This window comes from Taeniopygia guttata, chromosome 9 (assembly GCF_048771995.1).
Source record: "Taeniopygia guttata chromosome 9, bTaeGut7.mat, whole genome shotgun sequence".
Lineage (NCBI taxonomy): Eukaryota > Metazoa > Chordata > Aves > Passeriformes > Estrildidae > Taeniopygia > Taeniopygia guttata.
The window spans coordinates 6110389-6136574 of NC_133034.1; the positions used below are offsets into that span (position 1 = coordinate 6110389).

General features: G+C 49.7%; 2 long non-coding RNA genes across 2 annotated transcripts in view; both read right to left on the reverse strand.

Moving 5' to 3' along the window:
* Nucleotides 1-2328: 2328 nt before the first annotated feature.
* The window catches only part of LOC121470455 (uncharacterized), a 58308-nt gene continuing 34450 nt past the window's right edge, over nucleotides 2329-26186 (reverse strand). The window contains exon 3 of the long non-coding RNA XR_012057457.1: nucleotides 2329-5254. This is a non-coding gene — a long non-coding RNA (uncharacterized lncRNA). The remainder of the gene's footprint in view (nucleotides 5255-26186) is intronic.
* On the reverse strand, nucleotides 22677-26163 carry LOC140684673 (uncharacterized). The gene is made up of 3 exons (XR_012057298.1): nucleotides 26034-26163; nucleotides 23293-23449; nucleotides 22677-22772 (listed from the first exon to the last, which is right to left on the reverse strand). It is a non-coding gene; the product is annotated as an uncharacterized lncRNA (long non-coding RNA).

Here is a 26186-nt window from a genome sequence, read left to right on the forward strand (position 1 = left end):
TAGCATGACCAGCCCAGGGCTCTCTTTTGTTCTAGACCTCATTCTGAAGGGTTTGATTTAGGAGCAGTGGCAGGACAGCTTTTGCCTCTTGGAGCTACCCTAAATGGAGAATCCCTGTGTCATCTATGACTTATCCACAAACTCATTCACCCCTCTCCTACCACAGCTAAAATAACAACATCCCAAAGACTTCACAGCCTTCCCCTGCCAGACCAGATGAGTCCCACCCTGCTGAGGGACAGGTGTCCTCCTTTTCCTGAGAGAGCCGATCCTGAGCTTCAGTTAACATGGATTTCAATAGATTGGAATCCAGCAGGCTTCCAAATGATTCCCTTTTTCTTTCTGGGTGTGTTTGGTCACCAAGTCTTGCTTCTCTCCACAGGGAAGCCACTCACTAAACCTTCCTACTTATTTAAACCTCAGTCCACTGCCATTTTGCCACCTGAGACCAAAAACCTGGAGTCCCTGAGTCATTGAAAGCAAGATGCAATTAGCACCAATTCTGCCTGGCTCGCTCCCTCCTATTTCATGCCCATGTCTGAAGCTCCTTCCTTTGTGAGCTCTAATGCGTGTTTAATGTGCAACTTAATTATTTGATTACAACAGCATAATTGTGTAATTGTAATGTATTGTGCAAGTTGGCTGGAAGGAGAGGGGAGACATTTGCTGAGTGACGTGGAATCCACAGAACAACAGCATCAAAGAACAGAAGAAATCCAAGGAGACGATAATTTGGAGTAATAGTTAAGAAAATGGGCACTTTTGGAAAATGAAAAGTAGTTAGACTTTTAAAAAAATCTTTGTAATTAATTTATTCTACCCTCTCGTTGCATTGTGATCAGTGAGAAATTCCCTGCTCCTTGCCAAAACACGAGCGAGTGTGGCTGTGCTGGAAATGTGGGGCCGGGCAGCCCGTCCTGTCCCTGCCACATTCCCCCGAGGAAAACCCCAGATGTGCCCAAATTGTTCTGAGCTGGCCCTCAAAAAGGGTAGCAGAGCAAACACAAAGAGGTTTAAGTGGATCAAAGGCACCCACAGCTCAGCCATGACCACGCGTGAGCCAACGGAGCCAAAGCACCTCCTATGGAATAACCTTGCCATGGAAATAGGAAGAGATGCACAGAGGGGCTCATGGCAATTAATCACAGAGTTGTAATTCAAGTTCCTGGATGGGCCCTCTGGGCCATCTCAGTGCGACACATTTGCTCTCCAACATCTGGACTTCGGATCAGAACATTCCAGTCCAGGGACTGAACCCAAAAATGAGGGGAAAAACCCTGGAAGATTTTGATCAAGGTAAGCAACAGACACAGGAGCTCACTGCAAGGATTGCAAACCACATCTTGGAGATCAATTCTGAGCCCAGCTTCATGAGCTCTCCAGTTTCTCCTGCTCTCCTTCAAACGACTTTAATGAGTCCCTGTCCTCCAGCAGCAAGGAGAGCCACATTCCCAAGGAGACCCACATTCCCAAGGACACCACATCAATAAATAAGAGGAGCAGCAGCTGAGACAGCCAACTCAGCCTCCTCATCCCACATCTGGTGAGGCACAGTCTGCCTGCACCATCCCCAGTTTCTGTGGGAGACACAAGCCCTCAGGAATTATTTTAGGGAGATCACTGAAGCTGTTTCTCATCAGCAGCTGCTGGATAACTGGCAAGGGCTCGTACCAGAAACACTTTCCACAGCGAGGGTTTCTCCCGCCGCAGCGCAGCTCAGGCAGATCTGTACCCAAATCCTGGCAGCTGCACACACACTGCCACAGGCTCCTTCACAGGGGACATTTCCACACAACTGGGGCTACACTGGTGGCCACTTCAGCCAAGTTTCTCCCTTGCAAAGCAGCCATCCCAAGGCAAGCTCTGGCAAACAGACTGTGGGATTCTGACCCATTTCAAAGCCGGCTCTAGGTCTGAGCACAAACTCTTCCAGTGTCAGCCAGGCAGAGAGAGGCAGTGACAGCCTGTCCATCTGCCAGCTCTCCAAATAAGATTAAGGAGCAAACTCTGGGATGTGGAAGTGATCTCTCTGCCAGTGAGCTCTTGTAGCAATGCCAGCCAGGGAGGGATAGTGAATGGAACCAAATAATTGCAGTTATGTCCAGACTAAATTTTAATTCACACTCTTAGATGAGACCCAATTTCAGTCCAAAGGGACTGTTTCTCCCTGGGGTCTTTCAATGTGTTCACACCAGGGTTAACAGCACGACACAACCACAATTTAAAGCTTCCCTCCCTGTTTTGCCCATGGAAAGAGCGACAAGAATACCAGGAGGCTCCACCCTTTCCCAGAAACAGACATTTTGGGATTTGAATCGTACACCACAACCCTCAGAAATTCTGCCATTTCCAAGCTTGCAGTGAGACAAGGAAATATTTTCTACCAAAACAAGAAGTCAGCTCTCAGAGATCGTGCTTCAGGATAAAAGTGTTTGTTTGGTGGAATTTACTTTTTAAAGAATGTCATCTGAAGCCAGAGTAAAAACATTTTTGGTTTACCATTAGGCAAAATAATGATTTGTATGCACGCTCAGCTTAAAATAAAAAGGAAAAAAAGAAGATTTAATGGAATCCTAACAGAGCAGATTTGGCATATCCCACACATTCCATTGTTTTAGAAGAAAAATGACAAGCAAACTTTCTGTGCTGAAGCTTTCTTGCTGCTTGGCTGACTGCAAGGCAAAAAGAGGCTGCAGATTGGCCTGGGCCATCAAGGATTTCCAGAGCATCTCTCTCAGAAGCAATCAGGGCTATCAGCTTTAAAACCCACCGCTGATTCCTCTGCCATTCCAGAGGAATTCATTAACATTTTGCTCCGGGACAAAAGAGAAGAGGTCTTCTCCTGTGGATGTGGGCAGCTGCTGGGCCCCCCAGCAGCATCCATCACCCAGCATGTGAGGTCTGGAATTCCTGCCGATGAGCCAGAGTGTTTGTGTGCATTTCTGAGTGCCTGAGAGTTATGATGTTGTGCCAAGGCTTGTCTGACTCTTCGGGGAGGTCACTCAGACATGTTGTAATTCAACAGACGTGCAAGAAACACAATTTAGCACCGTCTTTCCACCTTCCAACTACTCTCGCTCCAAGGAAAAGGAAAACAAAACAAAATGTTCATAATGCATCAGTGGCAGGTTCCCAATCTCGCAGCACAGCAGCTGCCCGTGCTGCCCAGCACACAGACAAAATCTGGGATGGGAGAAGATCTGGAGTTGACTCACAGGAGTGAGCCTCAGGCTCATCCCCTGGTGTGATCCCTCACAGCTTCCCTGCAGTGAGGGATGGAAACCTCTGTCAGGGAAGGAAATCTGGATTAATGCTGCTAATTAAAAGGAACAGAGGACATGGTGGGCAGGACCAAACATCTTCTCTTTAATGGAAAGATGCATACGGGATGTCAGAGAATCAGAATGGATTGGACCTTAACACTTAACCAGCCCCACCCCCTGCCATGGGCAGGGATACCTTCCACTATCCCAGGTTGCTCCAAGCCCTGTCCAACCTGGCCTAGAACACTTCCAGGGATGGGACATCCACAGCTTCTCTGGGCAACCTGTGCCAGGGCCTCCCCACCCTCACAGGGAAGAATTCCTTCCCAACACCCAGTCTAAACCTACTCTCAGGCAGTGGAAAGCCATTCCCCATGTCCTGGTACTCCAGACTATTTAAACAGTCTCTCTCCATGTTTCTTGTCAGCTCCTTCAGGTACTGGAATGTCCCAGTAATCTAAGATCAAATAACTCAGTATGAGCTACAGCCTAAAACTGTGTGTGTGGACACTTGGCAATGCTCTGTACCTCCATCATATCTCTTCACATCCTTCATCGTTGCCAAAACACTGCTGAAATTGGCACAGAGCCTGTTCCAGATTTCAGACCAGGCCTTTTTCACATGAGCACAGGCCACAAGCACTGCCAGAGAAGCCACAAGGCAAAGGGACTGGGACACAAGCAATGAGCACAAACTGATGCCCAGGAAGTTCCAGATGAGGAGGAGGAGGAACTTTTCCTGTGCAGTGACTGAGCACTGAACAGTGTCCAGAGAGAGCGGGGAATCTCCCTCACTGAGGATATTCCAGGACCACAGGACCCACTGTGACATTCTGTGCCATCCAACCCATTCATTTCAGCTGCAGAGTTAAGGGACCGCAAGGCCAGGGAAAACCACAACAATTATGGATTCTGATGCACTGGGAACACAAGATAGATACTCTTCCCCATTGGGCTGGAGCAGATCTTCCAGAAAAACCATCCAGCTTTGCTGAGGCCTCACTGTCTCTGTTGGGAAGGGTCCAAGATTTTTCAGACAAAGCCCACGAGGGAAGTTTCTCCCAGAGAAGCAGGCACAGAGGTGCCACCCCTGGCTGAGGAGGCCTCCTCAGTGCCAGGCCTGGAACGGAGCAGCAGGAGGAGCACCACCATCATACTTTTACCAAGTTCCCTTCAACGTCTCACTAAGTATGAGAGGAACAGCGAAGGAGACTCCCTGCTCTCCTGTCATCCTCCAAGAGAAGCTGGGCTGCTGCTTCTAGATTTTGTATTGGTTCTTTGAAGATCAGACTCATCAGACCTCTGCTCTCTGAAGAAAACCCACCATCTCTCTGCTTACAGACTCCAATCCATCTGTCTTATCCCATGCATGACTCTGAAACATGGAAATTTCCCCATTTTTCTGGGAATATCCTAACCAGTTTCTTCCCATCCTCTTCTCCCTCTTTCCCCATTGTTGATGAGCCCCTTGGCCTCTACTCTGCCCACAGGTGCTTAATTGAAAAAAAATTACAACCCAACACTGTTCCTTATAGAAAAGCAGCTTTCCATGTAGGCATTAAATATCAATTACACAAGAAGTCATGCAGTGCTTTAATTACACTCATGAAAAATCATCCCATTAATCAAGTTTCTAATCAGCTAATTTCTCATAAAAAGGTGGAAACTGTTATTTTATCGATTAACTCTTAACAGTCACCCAGATGAATCAATTCTACTTTTTTTTTTTTTTTTTTTTTTTTTTTTTTTGCGTATATTCCATTTTACAATAGGAAAAATTCTTCCTTTATCAGGGACTTGCCTGAGTGTGAAATGAGTTCCCTGCTTCTTGTTTCTGGCAGTGCTGTGCTTCCCTCTCAGGCTTGTGGGTGGAATGTGGGCTCCTTGCTCTCACACCCCCCATCCCAGCATCCAACATCTCCATGGAAAGGGCGCTGTCGTCTTTCAAAGCTCTGATTTGGGAGACTGGGTCCACTCCAGATCAAAAAGACCTGCAAAAATAGAGGGTGATACAAGAAACAGTTATGCCTTTGGAGGGGAGATGAAAAGAGCTCAGCTCACTTAGACCAGCAAAACAAAAGCCAAGAAGGGACATGGCTGAGGTCTGGAAATACATGGAGGGTGGAGAAGGAAAAAGGGAGGGAGGAAAATAAGGGGGGAAAGAGCCATTCCAGTCAATGAACAAAGCAGCTGGGAATTAATATAAGCTGGAGTTTAGAAACACATGCTGAGACTTTCTAACAGGCTTCCCTTGGGAGCTGCTGGGCAAAACCTAAAAAAGGGTTTTTGCATAACTCGGGCTCCTGCAAGGCATTTGCAATGGTTGGGAAGGAACATCAGGCACCACGGAGCCTGTCCTGTCTTCACGGAGGGTTTTCTGGGATCCACAGCCAGCCCAGACAAGAAGCCACTTGATTAATTATTGCCTCTGCTGACTTCTCCCACCTACTGCTCCGTTCAACCCCAATTATTCAGGATCAGCTCCTAACAATCTATTGAAGAGGTACAGCTTTTCATTTGCATAAGCAGTTTCAGCCAACACAGTCTGTTGAGACAGAAAATATACACTGAATATTTAGCAAGTCTGATGGCATTTCAAGAGCATGTGATGGCACACAATTGATGACATCATGCATTTCTGTTTCCTGAGGATGAAGTCCAATGTGGCCCAGAACTTCACCCAAAACTGATTGGCTCAGGGTTAAAAAAAAAAAAATTAAAAGAAAGAAATGTACGCAGAGTGTTTTTACAGAGTGTTTCTAGATTTAGATGCAACTCCCAGAGAACACCATCCAGCAATATCAAATCTTATACAGAACTGCAAAATTAGATGCAAAGCCCTGGAGTAGAAATAGAGATTAGAGACAAGTATTTCTCTCCTTCTCCTGGGAGAGGTGCAATGAGCTGCTCTGTTGAGGTCCCAGGTGGGTTTGAGCCACAAACCCACTGTCAGATCATAGAATCCCCAGCCTGCCATTCCAGCCTGGCAGGTGGCTGGGGCCCAGCTGCAGGAGCATGCCCAGGTTTCGGAGAGACCAGCTCCTTGCTGGGATTGGCTCCCGAGTATTCATGAGCAGAGATGTTCCCAGAGCAAAACCTTTTTTTTTTTTTTTTGCTGTTGTGACCTCTCCTCCAATATCTGAGTATCCCTCAGCTGGGGTGGATCAATATCGGTGCAGAAGTCTCCATGTGGCCTCTCCTGTCCCAGGCTCTTCTCCTGGCTCTGTTCCATACATCCTGCAGCACTTGGAGCAATCACCAGTCCACTGAAGGATGCTCCACAGGGGCCTGGCTGCTCTCTAGGAAGGGCAGCCAGCAGCACGCATCTGGCTGAGTGTCACATGGCCTTACACAATCACAATCCTTTTTCAACTCCTAAAATGATAGAACTTGAGAATGACTTGGGTGGGAAGGGACCTTAAGGACCTTTAGCTATCCCAGGTTGCTCCATGCCCCATCCTACCTGGCCTTGGACACTTCCAGGGATCCAGGGATGCCACAGCTTTTCTGGGCAACATTGCCAGGGCCTCCCCACCCTCACAGGGAAGAATTCCTTGCCAATATCCCATCCAAACCTGCCCTTTTCAGCATTAAGCCATCCCCCCTTGACTGCCAGTCCATATCCTTGCCAAAAGTCCCTCTTCAGCTCTCTTGGACAGATCTCCCAATCCTATTTATTTCTCCCGTGCATTTGGTGCTACGGTAACACCACATATGACTCCAGCATTAGAAGGAACACCCTGGGAAGCTGCAGACACACAAATTCCCATTTGCCTCCATTCCACAGGGAGCAACCACCCCTCTCTCCTGCTCTGGCTCCCATCCAACAGCTCCAGAAGAAGCATTTAAAGCATGAGCAGCACACGGCAGCACGGCATGGGATGGTGCAGGACAGACCTGAAGCTGGGAGAGCAGCTGGGATGGGGAGCTGCCAGTGCAAAGGTGTGGGAGGCGCAGCTTCACCCCCCTCCCAGCTGCTCTGAGGCTGATGCCAGGTGTGTCTGACAAGTCTCATGCACAAGGAAGTGGCACCTGCACTGAATGGTCACATCCCTGGGAAAATCCAGCTGACAAAGGATTAACACCTGGGCTGGCCCTGCTGGCAGCTTATTCCATACTTTCTAAGGCGCCGTGTGAGGGATGCTGGGCACTGATGAGCTCTGCTTGGGGTGAAACAGAGATCAGCAGCAGGCTGAGTGATACCACAAATCCCTGAGGGAGCTGCCAGCATCCCAGGCTATTCCTGAGATCCACCCTCTCACCTCTGCAGTTGGGTCAGAAAAGAGTTTTGTTCCTTGTTGTGAGGACCAATGCTGTCACAAGTCCTGTGTGCATTGAAAAAAACATCTCCACACCACAACGTGCCCAGGACAATACCCCTGATAAGAGCCAGGAAATCTTTGCTTACCAATACCTGTTGGCTCTGAGGGAAAAAGGACCATAAATCCACACCAAAGCCCTACAGAGCATCCCTACACACACACAGCATCTTTCAATACCACAGCACTGAAAGGAAAACCACAAAACCATCCCAGAGAAATCTTCCCCCAAAGAGTGCAATCGCCCGAGTCTGTAAAGAATAATAAATCCCCCCCCTGCTCCGTTCCCACTGCTCGCCCTCCCTCGGGAAACCTTGCTCAGCCTCGGGAACGCTTTCACTTGTGTGGCCTGGGCCAGCATCCCCTGGCAGGGCACTGAAGGAAGGGCAGGCTGCAGGGGAGGGAAGGGGAAGAGGGAGGAATGGCACAGCTTTGCCAGGCATCGCTCTGGCAGGGACAAAGGGACGGCCACGAGGCCGCCCAGAGCGGCAGCGCAGCCAGAGCCGCCTGATTTATTCTCCGCCGCTGCAATTATTTATTCATAAATTAAACAGTAAGAACAGCGAGGCCGGATGCCTGCTCAGAGGTGGCATTCGGGGGAGGAAGGAAGGTACAACCACCCCACCCAGGGATGGCGGTCCCACACTTCTCCTTCCCCAGACGCAATCATAACCTCTGATTTAATTAGCTTAATGGGGATGGGGGTGAGGGAAAAACAAAACAAAACAAAACAAAACAAAACAAAAAAAAAAAAAGGCAAAAGACCGGAGCAGACACTTTTTCTCAGGCAAAGGCTTCCCCTGCTGCCCAGCAGTGGTGTCAGGCTCGCTCTGCCTGCTCCCTGGACATCACCTTGTCCCATGTCCCTTGGGAAAAAGGCACAGACCTACAGTCCCACTATTCTTCTCCTGTCAGCACAAAGACTGCCCTGTGAAACGCTGCCCACAGGGCTGATGGGGATGCTCCTCTCCTCACGCCCTTCCAGGAGATGTTCCCCAGCCACATCCAGCCCTGCCAGCCAGGAGACCCCACCTGGGGACACTCTGACCAGCCAGGACAGGCTTTTGTGTCAGGGAAGGAGTGAAAGCTCCCAGGGAAACAAAGAGAGAACAATTAAATGAAACAGCTCACTACCACGAGATCAATGCCATTGAATAAGAGATTTTCAGGCCAAGCCTTGTGGGTCTCAGAGACAGCCCGAACAAGTGAGGAAAAATTTGGGCAGATGATCAGTATGAACCCAATGAACCCAAGCACAGCTTCCCAAGTGCCAGGTTTTGCTCTGGGGTCTGCAGACAGCACACTTTGGGGAGGGGTAATTTGCCTGCTGGCTCTTGGCTGCTCAGGAATCTCATTTTCCAGGATGTCAACAAGGCCAGGAGGGCCAGAACTGTACATTTGCCTTCTAGTGACAGCTGAACTACATGAAATCTGGCTCTGGGGCTCCTGGAAAGCACAGTAAATACCGTTAAGACTTGCAATAAAACTGCTCTGCTTGGCAACAGGAGGTTTTTCTTATCCACCACTGTTCCATGCTCCTTCTTCTTGGCTCACCAGGAGCCAGGGTTTGCAGCCCAGCCTTCCCCCCAGCCCCTCACAAGTGAGTAAATCATCTCCCTGCCCTGGGAGAAGGAGAGAACGAGGTTCAACTGAGCCCCAGGCAGCTTGACCATGCCTGGCATGGGGCAGAGGAGCCCCTCTCTGCAAGGTCTTCCCAACCCTCTGGCACAGCTGAGAAGGGGCTTCATCCCAAACTCAATGTGTGATCCCAACCCCAGCAGGCACTAGCCTGGCTCTGTGCTGTTACACAAATGGGCCTGTCAATCATAAGTGGAATTTATCTTCTCAGAGCAGGGCAATAAAGAGGTGAAAGAGACCTTGTGGGTCACAATCCCTGCAAGTGACACCTTCTGCAACTCCACAGGGATCCTAAACAAATGCCACCCCAGCACCACCCCTGCTCCAGCTGGAACAGCTCAGGGGACAGACTCTTGCAATTCCCACTGGCAAGGGGGAGGCTGGCCCATCCCAGCAGCAGCAGGGCAGTTAAACCACCCTGTTCTCCCACCCTGTCAGTGCTGCTCCAGGCTCAGCAGCTCCCCCAGTTCTGGCCATTCCTGAGCATGGGATTTAAATATTGAGCATGTTTAAATATTACATGGGGGGAATTAATAATAAATATTACATGGGAGAGATTAATAATAAATAGAATGAAAAATAATATTTACCCCAAGTGGGGACATCACTCACAAAAACAAAAGAAGGCAAGAGGAGCCTGACCCCAGGGCTGCAAAATGTCACAGCCTCACCTCCACTTTGTCACCACAGAGCCCTTCACAGTGACTTAAGCTGAGAAACACAGCAGGTGACAGGGGAAGGGTTCTCTCTCCAAAACCTCAGCAGTGTGCAAACCCTCACTCCTAAGCCCTCCTTCACCCAAAACTGCACCCCAAATCTGGTCCTTGTCCAAGGAGGAGCCAGGCGAGATGGCTTCCCCAGGCTCTCCACCCACACAAAACCAATCCAGATCAGCTAGAGGAGCAAGAGATGTGTTTCCATGTCCTTAGGTTGGCACAAAATATCTCTGAGCCATCCTGAGTCATTCCTGAAAGTTATTAGCATCTCCTCTCCTTGCTCCCCTGGAAGCTGCACTGCCAACATCTGCCGTGCTCCCATGGCTGAAGAGGACAAGGAGAAGGCATCACTCCTGAGGCTCAGACAGTGTCACACAGTGAAATGCAGCTTTCAGCCCATCTTTGAAGCCCAGCAGAGGTGGGAGCAGGCAGCCTTGCCTTTCCTAGAAGGATCTCTCTCCAAAGCTCCTGCAAACAGCTCCACACACTTTACTGACAGCATAATTGTACATTATCTCCTACAATTTCACTCTGACAATTTAGGGGACAATACAAAGAGCAGAGAGACTGTAATATTCATATTGACATTCCCCCAAAAAGCCGCCTTTCCTGGTAAAGCCCTTGTCTTATGAATATGGAAAGCTGCCTGGAGGCTTTGCTTAAACACAGTGTGTTGGTGTTTAATCAGAGAAGGTGGAGCAGGATCAGCTCCTGCTCAACAACAGCTCAACACTTTTTAGGATGTGCAAGACATTCTCCATTTTCATGGACAATTCTGTTTAAAATCCCTTCTTTAAAACAGCTTATAGAAGAGTCTCTTGCCTCAGTGTTTGAAACAAGAGTTAGTCAGAGAACAGGATTCTGTCTGCTGCTCCTTCCCCGTGGGAATTTCTAATGAAAACCATTTTTTGTCTCAACTCTTCCTTAAGAAACAAAAAGATTTTTTTTTTTCTTCCTTAGTAAAAAAGATTTAAATACTTCAGCCACAGGCCAACATTCCATGAATTGGAATGACTTCCAGAGTGCCTACAGAGAAGAGGAAGCAAGGGGAGACTTGCAAGGGAAGAGTCAGAGAAGGGAAGCATGGTGTTTTATGGACTGAGTGACCACCAAAAGTGAGCCAAGTTTTTGCTGGAAATCCAGTTCCTATGACTTTCAGCAAGGATAAGAATTCCAAAAGCTCTCTGTGTCTTTAGATGCACATCTCCCAGGAGCAGAGCAACTGGATCTTCTGAGGGCATCTTCCACTAAGCTGACTTGGAGGACAAGTAAAGGCTGGGGCCAAGCAGCAAAAAAAGAGCATTCCTTTTTCCTTTTCCCCCCAAGGGTGAAATCCATGGAACCTTGTTGGATTTTTGTTCAAGAGTCCAGCTGAGTCATGACTTCCCCCATGTGGTTTTTCTCCACAGTCCATGGATCTGTCTCCACACCCTTGATGGACCTGGATCCCACCCTGACAGCCACGAGGAAGATGCTCCCCCCAGCTCCCTCACTTCCCTCTCTGGATGCAGATCCTGGCAATTGATTGTTTCTCTTCAATGCTGCTGCAGAGAAAGAAGAGTCTGATTTTGACAGATTTATATTTAGACTCACTTTCTTTCTTCTTCTTCTTTTTTTTTTTTTTTTTTTTTTTATTTAAGGATTTCTGTTTACCTTCTGGGTAGAACTCTAAGTTCACCCACAGAAGCAACCACTGAACCATGGAAAACAACAAAAAGCAAAGGATGTACTAAAAAAAAAAAATCCATAGTATCTGTAATACCTCAATTAAGGGAGCATAAGTATTGAAGCCTGAAGTATCTTGATAATCTGAACCATCAATTCTGACAGCAGAAGGTGCCACTACCAGAGCTGGGAAAAAATCTTTGCCTTTCAGCTCACGAGCAGGAAACTCTCACCCTGAAAAGACAAAAGTAATAACTACATAAAAATATAATTTTAAGTTCTGCCAAATTGCACATTTTTGGTTTGACATTCTACCTTTTAGTTTCCTACTGGTAAAATAGTTTTTTTCCTGATCCCATGAGCATTCAGATTTGTCAATATTGCTGGAAAGGCTTAAAAGAAAAGGTTTTTCCACTTCCCTGAGCTGGCCAGTTGCCAGCGATTCAAGTATCTGGAGTATAAAAGGGGTAAGCAAACTTCTGGTCATGGGCCAAATCTCAGAGCATGGTGCAAGAAAATCTGTTCAGATGACACCAGTGAACTAGAAAACATCTTCAAAGATGGTCAAACACTTCCTCAAAAAGACTGGGAATGGGAATTCTGGGAAATAGTCATGGTTTAGGGACCATTTTGCAGTCTGGTGCTCTTTCACTCCAGTTCCTCCCTCTGAGGAGCAGCAGAACAGACAGCATTGGTATTTGGAAAGCTTTTTTGGTTCTGCACCCATTAGTTCCTTGGACTAGCCCCCTCCAGAAGCTAAATCCTTCCATTTGATATCCTTCCAGGTCAGCAGCCAATCTGTCACATCCCTGGTGTGACCTGGCTTTTTCAGGAGCTGGGAAGCCACAGGGAAGCGCTGCTTTAATCCCTGCAAAGGGCAGAGCAGCAAAGCCCAACCCTCGAGCCGTGGCTGAAGGGCACAGCTCCTTCCTCAGCCACCTGAATTCTGTCCCACTGATTCCAGGCAGGAGAAGGGGTTTTCTTCCCGGGCATGAGAAGAGGTTCAGCAGGATGCAGTGGGTGTCTTGTTCATGGCTTCAAGGCCAGGACAAAGACAGATCCTCCTGGGATAAGGTGATGAGTGTCAAGAGCACAGAAACACTTCCAGCCTCCCAGCTCCAAGGCCTGGAAAGGCTGCCCAAACCTGGCTGAGTCCTGCCAGGCTCCCCACAGTTCTCACCTCCTGCTTCAGCCCCAGGCTTCAGCCTAGATAAACACCATTGTCCTATGGCTGGGCTGGACCTGCAGGAACTTTCCCCAGGTCACACTGGACTATTGCTGTTCCCAAGGAAAAGAGAGGGATTTTGCCTCTTCCCATGCTGAGCTGGATATTGGGACCATCCACCCAAGCGCAAAGCACAAGCTGGGCCTGCCCAAGAGCCATATGTCAGGAGTGGGAAGGACATTCCAACCCACTCACCATGGAAATTGTCACTCTCTGCCTCCTGGGCACCAATCACACTCATCTGGCACGGGCCCCAGGGCTCCCCGGGCCATCAGCTGCCAGCCAAGGACACAGGCTCCACTCAAGGCAACCTGAAAGGCTGGAGCCAAACAACCACCAGGAGTTCATAGCAGACATTTCTGCCTCTCTCCAGCCTTAATGCAGTGATGGGCACTGTGGGCTCTTCCATGGGGAGCAGTAACAGCAGCCAACCCTTGGCATTCCCCAAGGGATTCCACTGGGGCCACCAGCACGGCTGTGTCCCCAGCAAAGGGGGACAAATCCCTCCTTCTGGGTCACCTGCACTGCTGTGTCCCCAGCACAGGGAGACAAATCCCTTCTTCTGGGCCACCTGCACTGCTGTGTCCCCAGCACAGGGGGACAAATCCCTCCTTCTGGGTCACCTGCACTGCTGTGTCCCCAGCACAGGGAGACAAATCCCTCCTTCTGGGTCACCTGCACCGCTGTGTCCCCAGCACAGGGAGACAAATCCCTCCTTCTGGGTCACCTGCACCGCTGTGTCCCCAGCACAGGGGGACAAATCCCTCCTTCTGGGTCACCTGCACCGCTGTGTCCCCAGCACAGGGGGACAAATCCCTCCTGGGCTACCTGCACTGCTGTGTCCCCAGCACAGGGAGACAAATCCCTCCTTCTGGGTCACATGCACTGCTTTGTCCCCAGCACAGGGGGACAAATCCCTCCTTCTGGGTCACCTGCACTGATGTGTCCCCTGCACAGGGAGACAAATCCCTCCTCCTGTTGGCACACAAGGATACGAGTTCTTCCAGAGTGCTGCTGAGACCTCTTGGCCCCAGGCAGCCCCCCAGCCCTCCATCCCAGCAGCAGGTTTTTCCCAGAGCTGCTCCCAGCAGCTGAGGCTGCTGGAAGCACCTGGCCTCGAGCCACCCGGGTTAGTGCTGCGTGCTGGAGGATGAACTCAGGAGCCTGAAGCACGGCTTCATTTTATTGCAATAAAGAGGAATCAAGTAATGACAAGGCAAGGGCTGAGCGATGGGGTAATGGGAGAGCTGCCACAGAGCAGAGCCAAAGGACACCAGCTCCTCCTGCTCTTTGCCTTCACCTACTGCTTGGAATTGTCTGTGGAAGCGCCAGACTCTGAGGAGAAAGCTGTCAATGAAGGACTAAATCACGGACAATTTGTGCTCGGCCTTTGAGCCCAGCAGCTTCCTCCAGCTGTGGAATTAATGAGAGCTCCCTGGCCCTGCCTGCTCCCCACCTGCCCAGCCAGGCTGCAGCCCTGCTTTGAAGTGCCCCCACCACCAACACTGCATCACCAGAACTTGCTGGAATTGTCACTGAGGGATATTGCCAAGCACAGGGCATTTGCTTTCTTTGCAAGGGAGAAGCGGTCCTGCCCACACGGGCACAGCTCTGCTCTGAGGAGAGCCTTGCAAAGGAATGGGTGAACCCTGAAGTTCGCTGGCAGGATGAACGGGTTCCCCGAGGCAGGTTCGATTTTATAATTTCTTGGCCAAGCAGATTTTCTTGGTACCACAGTCTTGGCCCTCCTAAGATCCCAGGCAAGCTCAGCTGACCACTTACCCTAAATTAGGGCCATCTCCTGGCCCTCTCAACAGCAGGGCCCTTTAGCAGAGATAACAGTACCCCAATATGTCACAAAGTACACAAAGAAACACAAGAGCGCTGCCAGATTCCAGGGTAAAAATCCAGCTCCACTCCCTCCAAGATTGTTTTAGCTGGGATGCTCCTTGAACTGGAACCACAGAAATAACTTGCCAGTGAGAAACCCAGACCTTCAGGTGCAATCCAGGTATCCATCCTAATTCAATTTTCCCAAAGAAGCAGAGTGTACCAGGACAATCAGAAAAGCAATCTGTAGTTTTCCTCGGATGCCTCACGGCAGCCCTAATGGAAGAACCACAAATGAGATGTCCTCCCCCACATCAAAATGAGATTTTAGCAAAGCCCACCTCCACAACAGATTAATAAATATGCAGACAGTTTGTGCCAAAAAAAACACCCATATCCAAATTCCCTTAGAGATTGGGGAGAAGGGGATGAGAACCTACTTTGTAACCTCTGTGATTTTTACCCATCCCTACAAACAGCCAAGTGCATCTAACTTCAAAGGGGTTGAGAGAGGATCTGACCCTCTCTTCCCTATAATTTTTGTGCACTTTGGATTTCACTCCCACTGAGGCACCCACAGTGCCCAGCTGTCTGAACAGGAAGCTGATAAGCTTGGGGTATCAGCAGTTTAGTGTGATAATCACAGTAGGCATGGCCTAGCAAGGAGAAGGACCACAGGGAAACCACCATCATCCCCCACAGACCCCATGATGGAGACCCCTCCTCTTGTCCACAGCATTCCCTTCTAAACGGGATAACGGCACTTCCTGGCTTCCATGGACCCTGGGAGGAAGGGGAAACACACTGAGCTGCTCAAGCACTGTGCTCACGGGAGCCAGGCAGGCCTTCCACCCAAGAAGCACATTAAATATAAAAGAGAAGTCACCATGGATGTTAATGTATGGCATCGGGATTTATTCCCCGCTCCTGTTCTCAGCACCACGTGACAACATTAATTAAATGTGTTTCTGACCCTGCTGCGCTTCTTTAAATATTTGCCATTCTCCACAAGCCGTGTTTGGTTAATGAAATGAAATTAATGAGCTCATTAGATCGTGCTGTAATCTTTCAGATGCGAGCCCAGCGCTCGGAATCACTGCTCCCTTTCTCCGCTCTCGCGCTTTAACTCGGCGCATTCAGCTCCACAAGCAACGGCTGAACAGGGCAGCAATCAATTAACAGGGCAGCAGCCACAGGAAGGGAAGGAGGAGACACCAAGGCCAAGGAGAGGCAGCTGGGTGACTTTCCCACGGGAGCTGATCCCGTGGTTCCAGGCAGTCCCTGGCACACACAGCTTCATCTGGCACATGCCTCTCCAAGGTGAGGATCAGCTACAGGAGTCTGATGTGGCAGGAGCTGAATCCATGGCTACATCCACTCCGATTTGTATGGGAAAGCCAACAAGCCTTGGGAAAGAAGAACTGGGCTTGGAAATTTCCAGACACGCCTCTAACAGCAGCCCTGGCTCTGGCTGAGACACAAAAAGGGCCGCGCTCCAAACTGGCCAAGGCCACGGGGCTGTCCACCACCAGTGATCCCTAAACCTCTTCCTGGAGCAAGAAAGCCCATGGAGACCGTGCCCCTCCATGAGGCAGCTCCCCACACTCTCTTTGATGATTTCTCATCCTGATTCCCCCCATGCTGATCCAAACAATGCTCTGGCATCCGGCCTTTCCCACATTTCCCCCCAGCTCAGAGCAGAATCTGCATCCTGGTGTCCACCACTGAAGTCCAGCCCCAGGAGCAGCAAGGAAGGTTCTTTGCCTTTGGACTGCACCAACTCACCAAGCCAGCATGATTCCCACCTTTTTCTTTTTGAGCAGGAAGGATTCTCCCCAGAGCAGTGCTCTCTTTTCCTATCGTCTTGTGAAGCTTCGTCAAAGAATTAACTCAGATCAAAGAGTCTCCACAGCAGCACGAAATCCCCCGATGGGCAGGGAAAGGAGGAGGGGGCTGGACAATAAGACAAAAAACGCTCCAGTAAATCTCTTTCCAAGAAAGCAAATGGGGGTAGTTTCTGCATGCACATAAACCCCACAGCTCAGAGCCTGTGTTAGCTATGGTGACTCCCAATGGCTCCAGAGGAATTCAGGGTAGGAAATGTATGCAAATCGAATTCTCTCCATGGCTGTACTCACCAACAGATTGGATCATAAAGCTTTATCAGGCTCCTGTCCCTGGGATTTTGTCGTTTAACTTTTAGCCCAGAAGCCACATGATGGTGAGCCAGGCCTGCTGGGATAAAGCAAGAAGATGATGAGCATAGCCAGGAGAGAGCAAGAGGAATGTTGAATCACTGAAAAATCTCCAGATCAAAAAAGAAAGTGATAACCCAAGTCCCCACAAAAGCTTTGAGGAAAGCAATGCCCCAACCCCTAATGCAGAGCGTTAGAAAAGAAAAATATCTTTGCACTCACTGGTGGCAGGACCAAAGATGGAAAACCCAAACTAACAATATTCCCACACTCATCAATTGCACCAACCTCCTTCACCCAAACAATGATCTCAGAGGACTCTTAAACTGTCTCCCCTCTGCATCTCACAGGATTATCCCATGTTAGCTTGAACAATTGTCTCTATCCACATGTCCAGGTGGACATCACAACCCCCAAAATACCAGGCTGAATTCAAACATCTCAAGGTAAGCCAGGTCTCTCACAACCCTTCACATCCTACCAGCCCACCCAGCAAGGTTTGACTTTACTCTGCTTTAAAGGATCTGAACATCCCTGCCTTTGGTGACTGATGATTAAACAAAGAGAAGAGCACAGCTATCATTTATGCACGACCTTGGAAGGGCTGCAAATAATGCTGGCTGGCTGATGGCAGGTCCCCTGGCCACAGAGTGGAGGAGTGGCTCTCAAGGGCAGCAGGGAGCATAAATCCAGAGGCCAAGCTGACAGCTCCTCCCCACTCTGCTGCAGGGAGGTGGGAGAGATCACCTGAGGCAGTGGGTGCCACATAGGAGATGATGCACAGAGGATGAGCAGGGGTGGAGAGGTACCACAACTCCTGGACAACCCTGGAGACAGCAGTGTTGGACCTCCAAGGGGCTTTCCACCAGCAAACTCAGCAGCAGAGCGGTGGGAGACTCAACGAGGGCACACGTGCAGCCATTCATTTCACTGAGGATGGCCTCTGAGATGGTGTTTGCTGGGAATAACTTACTCCAAAAGGGAAGGTGAGTCTTTCCACCCCAGGGCAGCACAAACAGCATTTGTCACCACATTCATATCATATCCCTGAGTTTACAGCTGGATACCGCCTCCCATCTCCCTCCAGAGGCAGCCACAGCACAAAAATCAGGCACCCATCGGCTAACAGAGCTGGTTTTGCTCTTTGCATGATGTACAGAATCTATTGACAGGGAGGCAGAGCATGGCCAAGCATGCCAGCAGGCTGGTTTGGCCACTTGGGAGGGTTCAGTGCCAGGAACCCATTTTCCAGAAGCAAACACCTCCCCTCCCCATAGGTTTGGGGTCCCAGCCCATGTTCACAGAGCAGCCGTGCCTCCTGTCTTCATCCTGGTTTAGCTGTATAAGCAACACTGCTTCCACAGCCTTGCTTTGTTTCGAGTGGGTGAACAAATCTTCAAGCTTGTTTAAAATCAAATCAAAATTCAAATTTTGGCTCAAGTACTGCATCCTGCTTATGCTTCAGCCTGGCTTCCACAGCCAGAGTGAATTAATGCCCACACCCCTGTGAATATCTCCTGGCAGGTGACTTTGCCCTCGCCCCTTGCCCTTTGTTTTTCCCCCTCGGATGGGGAGCTGCAGGGATGCACAGCAGCCCAAGCAGGAGATGCCTTTGTGGCAGCTGGAAGCGGAGCCAGAATCCACAGGGCGGGTTTGGTACAGATCCTTACAAATGCAACTGCTCTTCCGAAGTGTATTTATATCTTATCTGTGCTGTTTACCCATATGTTCAATAAATCATTATTCATTATCTGATAAGGTGCTTGCAGGGAATTTCTAAGCCAGGCTTACAGTTAGCACGGTGCGGGACACGCTGGGAATACAAATGGAAAAATAAACAGAGCATCTGTCTCCAGCGAGGCTGCTGTGCTGCCAGGGGACTGTGGTGACATTGCCAGCCAGGAGACCAAAGGCTGGGTCACCAGGCCTGCTGGGCTGGGGACAACAGGCCTGTGTTATGTAGAACAGCCTCCTTTTCAGCTAATTACACATCCCAGATCCCTGCCGGGGATAGAAGTGACACTACAAAGTGAGCCATGTTTCCTCTCTTCTGCTCCTCATTCATCTCTGCCCTCACCACAGCCAGGCAGAGACAGGCTGTGCTCCTCAGCATCCACAGGAGCCCTGCAAAAGCTTCAGCCTGGCAGCAATGAGGGAAAAGCTGGTGGTGTAGGCCTGAGGCAGCTTGAATAGATGGGAAAACTCCTCTTTGTGTTGTCTGTGACCCAGGCATAAAACCAGAGGAGCAATATTAGAGCAAACCCAGAACCCTCTGACCCTGTCCACTCCTTTTGCCTGTTCCAGCATGAGAAGGAGACATGGGAAGCACCTGGAGATGCTGATCCATGGCACATCCCAACTCCTGCTCTCTCCCCTCTGATGTTCCCTCCAACAGCAGGAACCCAAACTGGCTCCATTCAGGCCTGGCAAAGTCTTACCATGGCCTTCAGTACGCCCATGGCCTCTCACATCTCAGCTAATCCAGGGATAAACTGCATTGCATGGATATTTCCATGTGGAATAGGGGCAGGAAAGTGGAGGGAGAGGGTAGGGAGTCAGGTTCAAGTCATGTGAACACCAGCCCCAGCACGGCTTCAAAACAGGCTACAAGGAAGTGTGACATCCAATTTCTTGGGAAGGGGAGGCAGAACGGTAATTAAATTTCTGATCTTGTTAGCCAATTTCTCCAATCACTGCCCCTGAACTGGAGAAGGGGAAGGGAGAGGGGAGACGTTTGCGTCAGCGACGCTTGTGAGGGAAATTAGGTTTTCACGGATTATTGGGTTAGTTCCACTTCTCCCACTTTTTAATTTATTTGTCTGTATGTGCTGCAGAGCTGAAAGGCCGAGAATTCCCCCCCCCCTTTTTTTTTTAATTAAAATCTGTAGTTTTGGAAGATGAAAACTTTGGAAGGGGCGGGGGGGTGGGGGAAAGACTGCAACAATATAAGCATGTCAGCCAAAATCTACTTCCCTCCCAAACTTTTGTTAATCCCTCTTCAAAACAAGAGCCTAATAAGATCTCTCACTAGTACTTTAAATAGCTTCTGGATATTTGTATAAAAGAAAAAACTTCTCAATGAACTTTTTTCTATCTGAAAAAAAGAACAGAGTTCACTTGCTTACTTCTACTTTCAGGTTGAGGTTTGGGTTGTTCTTTTTTTTTTTTTTTTTTAATTTTCCCTTAACGCTACAAAAGAAATTCCAGAATTGCTGCCTGTGCAACCCTGGGCCTCTATTATTTCTCAAAAGACAGTAACACTGCCCCTCTTTCCAATTTCCTTAGAAATAGAGGAGAAGACTAAAATGTGCCTATGGGCAGTGTTCAAGTAAATTATCTGTATGATTATTTCCAACTGCCTGCTGAGTGGTTTCCTAGGAACAATGCCAAGGGGCTATTTTGTTTAAGGTTTCTGAATTTGGGATAAAAGAGAAACAGTGTAGTTCACATAGTTCCCAGACTTCCACTCTGATGAAAGGTTTGGAAAGTAGGAATGGCTGCACTGCTCAGCTGTAGCTGAAGGAGGCTTGTAAAGCTATCTTCCAACAAAGGCTGGAAAGAACAACTTCTGGAAAACAAAGTAGCACAGCTGCAGTGGGAAAGAAATGGGAAAAGTCCTGGCCAGAGAATTATTGAATCATTAAGGTTGGAAAAACCTTCAAGATCATCAAATCCAACCTTCAGCCGAATCCCATCATGCCCAGATTTCCAAGTGCCACATCTACTTCATTTTTTAACATCTACAAGCAGCCTGTTCCAGTGCCTGACCACCCTTTCGGTGAAGAAATTTCCCCCAATATCCAACCTGAACCTCCCATGGTGCAGCCTGAGGCCCCTTCCCCCTTTCGCAGGGCTTGCATCCCACAATGACAAGGACAGCGTGTCAGTGCCTGGGTGGGATCAGGAGCCTTTGGGACCATTCCACACCTTGAGGCAGTGCTGGCCAAGGACTCTGAACTGACCCATCCACAGATATTTGGAAAGCAGGGTTGGCCTGGTTCCTCCCCCTTTGCCCACTCAGCCTTGTGGATCACATCCACCCACCAGGCTGCCCATGAGGGAAATCCATGCCCATCTCACCCTGAAATCTTTACAGATGAAATCACATTCATTCCTGGGACCTTTTACAGGGATAGACCCATGGATGAGACCCCTCAAGTTGCACAGAAAAGAGCCCAAGCCATGATCACACAAACCTGCCAAGCAGCTAAGTACAAAAGCCCAGACTTATCCCACCCAGCTTCAGCTACACCACGTCTGGTCCATTTTCCATGGAGAATGGATGTGACACCTCCAGGCAGCGGGAGAGCTGGCCAAAGGTAACTTCTGGAAAGGCTTTAAACAAAGCCAAAGACACACAAAAGCAGCACCCTGCTCTTCCTTCCCAATCAGGGTGAAAACTGTGGCCGAAGCCCTGATTAAGATACTCATCATGGCCGAGCTCCGAGCTGACCCGCCCTCATCAGACTTTGCACTTTGGGAAAAGCTAATTCCAATGGCAGCGAAGAGGAAGGGAATTTACGCTGCTCTGCTGTGACCCAGACTTCACAGCCATTCAAAGTGAGCAGCCACGGCCATTAAAAACTTCACTTCATGCACTGAAGAGGCTCATAAAGAGAGCTCCAATTCACAGAGCACTGGCTCAGAAAGCCCATTCCCTGCCTGTCCCACAGCCTGCCTTTGTCTGAAACATGGAATAAAAGGGAGCTTCATACTTTACTTCAGACTTATTTCACTCTCCCCTTGTTTTCTCTGCAGGCTGACTAAAGAGGAAGTGATTTATAAGGGGAAAACAAGGGGAAGTGGTTCTAATTAATTGGCCATAACCGTTACAGCTGTACTGACATCCAGCAAACAGAGGACAACAGTGCCGAGACAGAGATGCAGAACCCTGAAAGATTCCACAATAATCCTGCTCCAAGCTGGAATAAAATTAATTTTCCCCTCACGGTTCTGGTACAGACCCCTTGTCCAAGGGGCCTGGCACCTGAGCTGTCATTTTCCACACAGAGTCAGCAGGAGAGGGAAACTGAAAGGTGTCTCCAGCTTCAACCTCGGCTTGCAGGCTCTCCTTTCCCTTTCCAGAGAGGGCTCAGAGTTCATTTTCAAGTCAGCTCAAATTCAGGGTGTAAGGAGAGAGTCCAGATAAAGAAATCTCAACTCCAAGCCTAGGATGAGAAGCTTTACCAAAAGTCTCCCTCAGCCCCTTCCATCTCCCAGCTGGGAGAACAGGGGGCTCCTGGGGCACTGCAGAGCCAGGGGAAACAGAAATGCTATTCTGTGTCCAGGAACAAATGTGTTTGTTCTGCTTTCAGCAGCGTTATGGCCAGGAGAACTGGCCTCAGGGGAGCCATACATCTCACATTGCAGGTGCCTGGCTTCAGCAGGGGGAAACTCTCCAGCTTTCCTAACTGCGAGTGCCAGAAGTTCTGTATCCAAAGTTCATCCTGACCTCAGAGGGTTGGCCCGCTCCATGGGAGGAAACAAAGCCTGGGCATAATCAGAACAAGCTCTTAATTAAAAGTGCTCTTGCCTTTATGAGCTCCCAGGTCGCAAAGCTGCCGCGGGAGAAGCTGTTTCCATTTTCCCTCATTGCACAGGGAGCAGCACAATGGGAAGGAACAGCCTGGCAGGTGCCAGAGCCTGGTGTTTGCAGAGGGCAGCCCTGCTGTGACCCACCAGGTGACCCCTGGGAGTCTCTGCACAGGGATTTTTATGGGTGGAAGGTGTGGGGAGCAGTTAACCAGGACAGCTATTAATAGGGAAATCCAGTAATAGCAGGGAAAAGAGTGCAAAATTCAAGTAACACTGGGCATTCCCACTTACAGAGGCATTGTGTCCTCGGGAAAAAAGCCAGGCTCCTGCCAGCTGTCCCACAGGAGCAGACACTGCAGCTCAGAGAGTGTGATAAGCTCCAGCTTCTGTAACAAGTTAAAAAAAAAAGATACCAATATTTGCCCAGCACTTTGCTGGGGCTGAGCTCGATTACGCTGTGCTGTGAGAGATTAACACAACCAGATTGCTTTGTGGACTCACTGCTTCCCCACGGCCCCAGGCAGATTTTCCTCTTCATGCTTTGGAAGAGGTCTCAGGACATGAACTCACATTCAGCAGGGAGCCTGAGCAGCTCCAGGGGGCTGCTATTTCCTCTCCCCCTGGGATCCAGGCAAGGCAGCACCTTTCCCAGGGAGTCTGGCTGATCATCTGCTCCGTTTGGGACAAGGACAGCCGCGGGCAGGACTCTGTGTCTCCAGCTCCCACTGCAGCCCGATGCCTTTGGGAAGTGGTGGGCCCTTTTCCAGGCAAGAGACTTCAGTTCCCAGGAGGAGCAGCAGATCCCAGCAGCTCCAGGGAAGGGAAAGCAATTTCTGTGCCTTCCTGGTAGTTCCTGCTATGCCAGTTGCAAAAGCAAAAGCCACCCAAAAGTACAGGCCACTGTACCTGGCTGGTGTGACAGGATGCTTCTGCAGGGAGGCAGGTGCAGCAGGATCTCTGGGGAAGAGGGGAAATGGCTCCAAATGGAAGAACCCCAGGGAGTTACTGAGGACACTGGCACAACCACCAAAGCCTATGCTGTGCCACCTTGAGAAAGAAGATTCTAAAACAGCTGAAGGGGGAAAAATAAAAATATTAATTAAAAATAATAAAGCACTGAAATTCTTTGGGGAACACCCATGTGCCCTTGCAGGCAGCTCAGCAAAAACAGCTCCTGGGACACCAGAGTGCCGCACAGGGACAGGGGACAAAGATGCTCAGGGAAGGGGCAGGATGGAGCTGTCCTGGTGCTAAAAACACAGTGGTTTTATTCCAGAACTCGAATTAGACCAAGAACAGTATGAAACAAAGTGAAGGACAAGCACTGCTGTAGGAGTGAAACAGCTCCCTATTATCAGCTCAGGGTAAGGGACAGAGCCCTTGCCTAGGCAAGAGCAGTGGAATGTGACATTAAGCAGAAGCCAGGCAAAACCTGCTGCTTTTGGCTGCAGCAAGCAGCCCACACTGCTGGCAGGTGCAGGGGGGAAAGGACCTCATCCTGTGTCGGAGCCCAGGCCTGGGTCAGGGGTTCCATGTGGTGGTAAAGTCTCTCCAACCCGTGCTTCCAAAGAAAACTCAGCAGCCTCTTGTTGTTCGGTCTCAAGGCAGTTTATTGCAAGTTATCTAAAAGATTGTCTTCTCATACTGCTGTGGTTTGCTCAGCAGCCCAGGCAGAGGCACACACACACCCTGACACCCTCTCTGACTGCTGTCTTCTTCTTCTCTCTCCCCGCCCAGGGCTGCTGCTGTCTTTTATATGGTACATTACGTGATACATGGTTACAGTTTTTCCCCAATGCCTATTACCTATATTAAATGGTGCTTTTCTACTCTAAACCAATCCATAAGTGCCAACATCATCAAGAACATGGAGGCAAGGAAGAAGAAAGAGGAGGAACAGGACCGGCCTACATTCCTCCATCTTAAAACTTCTGACCCCCATGTACAAAGTAAAAAACCCCCCTGTACAGGTGCTAAAACCCCTTTGTACAATACTAAAAAATTCTTCCCTCTACTTTGTAACTACTTCTACTATTATATCTAAACTTCTGTGACTTCTTGTTCTACCTGCAAAGTTGGTAACTCATTCCATGGCTCAAACTCAAAATCACAGCTGTTTCCAGCTGCCTGCCAGGGTCTCAAATGCTTCTGACCAGGGCCTGGAGCCTCCAAAAATGTCTGAGGGACATTTTGAGTTCCAACAACCCTGTTTTCCACAGAAAATTCAAGCCCAGCAGCCCTGCTGACCCCTCTGGAGAAGAGGGGCTGGCCTGTCACCAAGCTCCAGGTGTGCAAGTCCTGCATGGAGGGACAAGAGCTGAGCAGAGGTCCTGGACACGGCGGTGCCTGTGCCTGTCCCTACAGCAGGGTGGGCAGTGGCAGCCCCTGCCAGGGACAGTCCCCCCACCTGGGCACCCCTGGGCAGAGGCAAAGGCTGCTTGGCCCTGAGGTCAAAGTCAGCACCCCTTTAGAGGCTCAGAGGTGTCCAGGGATGGAGGGGATATTCCAGGGAGAAGGGTCAAGGAACATGTGAGCAGCTGCTCCTCTGTCTGCTCAGCTGCTCCCACCATGCTGCTAAACCACTGCTGGGGAAGAGGAGAGGTTTTAGCCTGGGCTGGTCATTCCTCCTGTGTCAGACTCCAAGCAGAGGTTTGGAACACTCAGTGTACACTTGAGACAGCACCTGGGGAGGGCTCATCCCGTGCAAGACAAGCCTTGCCAAGATCTTGTTCCTGCTCCTCTAACAAACAATGCAGTTTACTCACGTTGTGCTGACTGTTAGTAAGGAAGGGTGAGTGATCCATGACCAGCAGCAGAGCCAAGGGCATGAAAATTATCCTCTCCTGGGCTGTGAGCAAGTTTTGAACCCATGGCCTTCACCATTAGCTCCCACCACTTAGTCCTGCCCTTGGCAAGACTGGAATTTCAAGCAAGCAAATCCCAAATCCAGCACACAGGTCCTTACAGAGGGCAGGTTTGGGTTCAAGAGCCATGCAGTGGAAATGCAGGGCAGTTTCTTGCATCCCATCCCTCACTGCAGCTCAGCCTGCAGGCTCCAGGACGCACAGTCTTTCCTCACAAGGGTCCTCTGGCACAGGGAAGCTGCCATCTGCTCCCAAAAAAGCAGGTTTGGACAGGATGGGAAGATTACTCTCCTGCTGGAAAACAGCCTCGAGCTGTGAGGTGGTGGGGGGAGGACCTGTCAAGATGTGAAGGCTCCTGTTTCCAAGGCAGCAGGCAAGGTTGGACCATGGACAGCCATCCAGCTCTCTGCTCACAGCAGGCTGCTCTTGAGCATCTAAGAGGCACAACAGGGTCAGCCACAGGTACACACACTCCTGAGAAGCAGCTGCAAGTTATGAAAGGCTCTGCCAGGCCAAAACTGAACCACTAGGGCTCAGACTTCCACCAAAAAAAGGTTCAAGCATGCAAGAACCCTGGGTAACAAAGTCCTTGACCTGCACATCCCTCACTCCTGCAGAGCCTCTTCTGAACAGCACCATGACTGCTGTCATGGCTTGCATGGCACAAGTACCCATGAGAAGCCACCCCGTGTGGAGCAAGGGTCTGACTTGCATGGTACAAGCAAGAAAAAGGTGTTCACAAGCTCAAGAAGCACAAGAACAGGCAGCAAATCAGTGACAGACCTCCAGGACCTTGTCTTGAAAGGAATCAACCTCTGCTCTTCTCCATCAGTTCCTGCTGAGTGTTCCCACTGATTGTGCTCCTCAGAGGACCTGGAAGAGTGGCTCAATCAAATCTCACCCATCATCATTTATTTTTCAAAAGATTTTGGACTT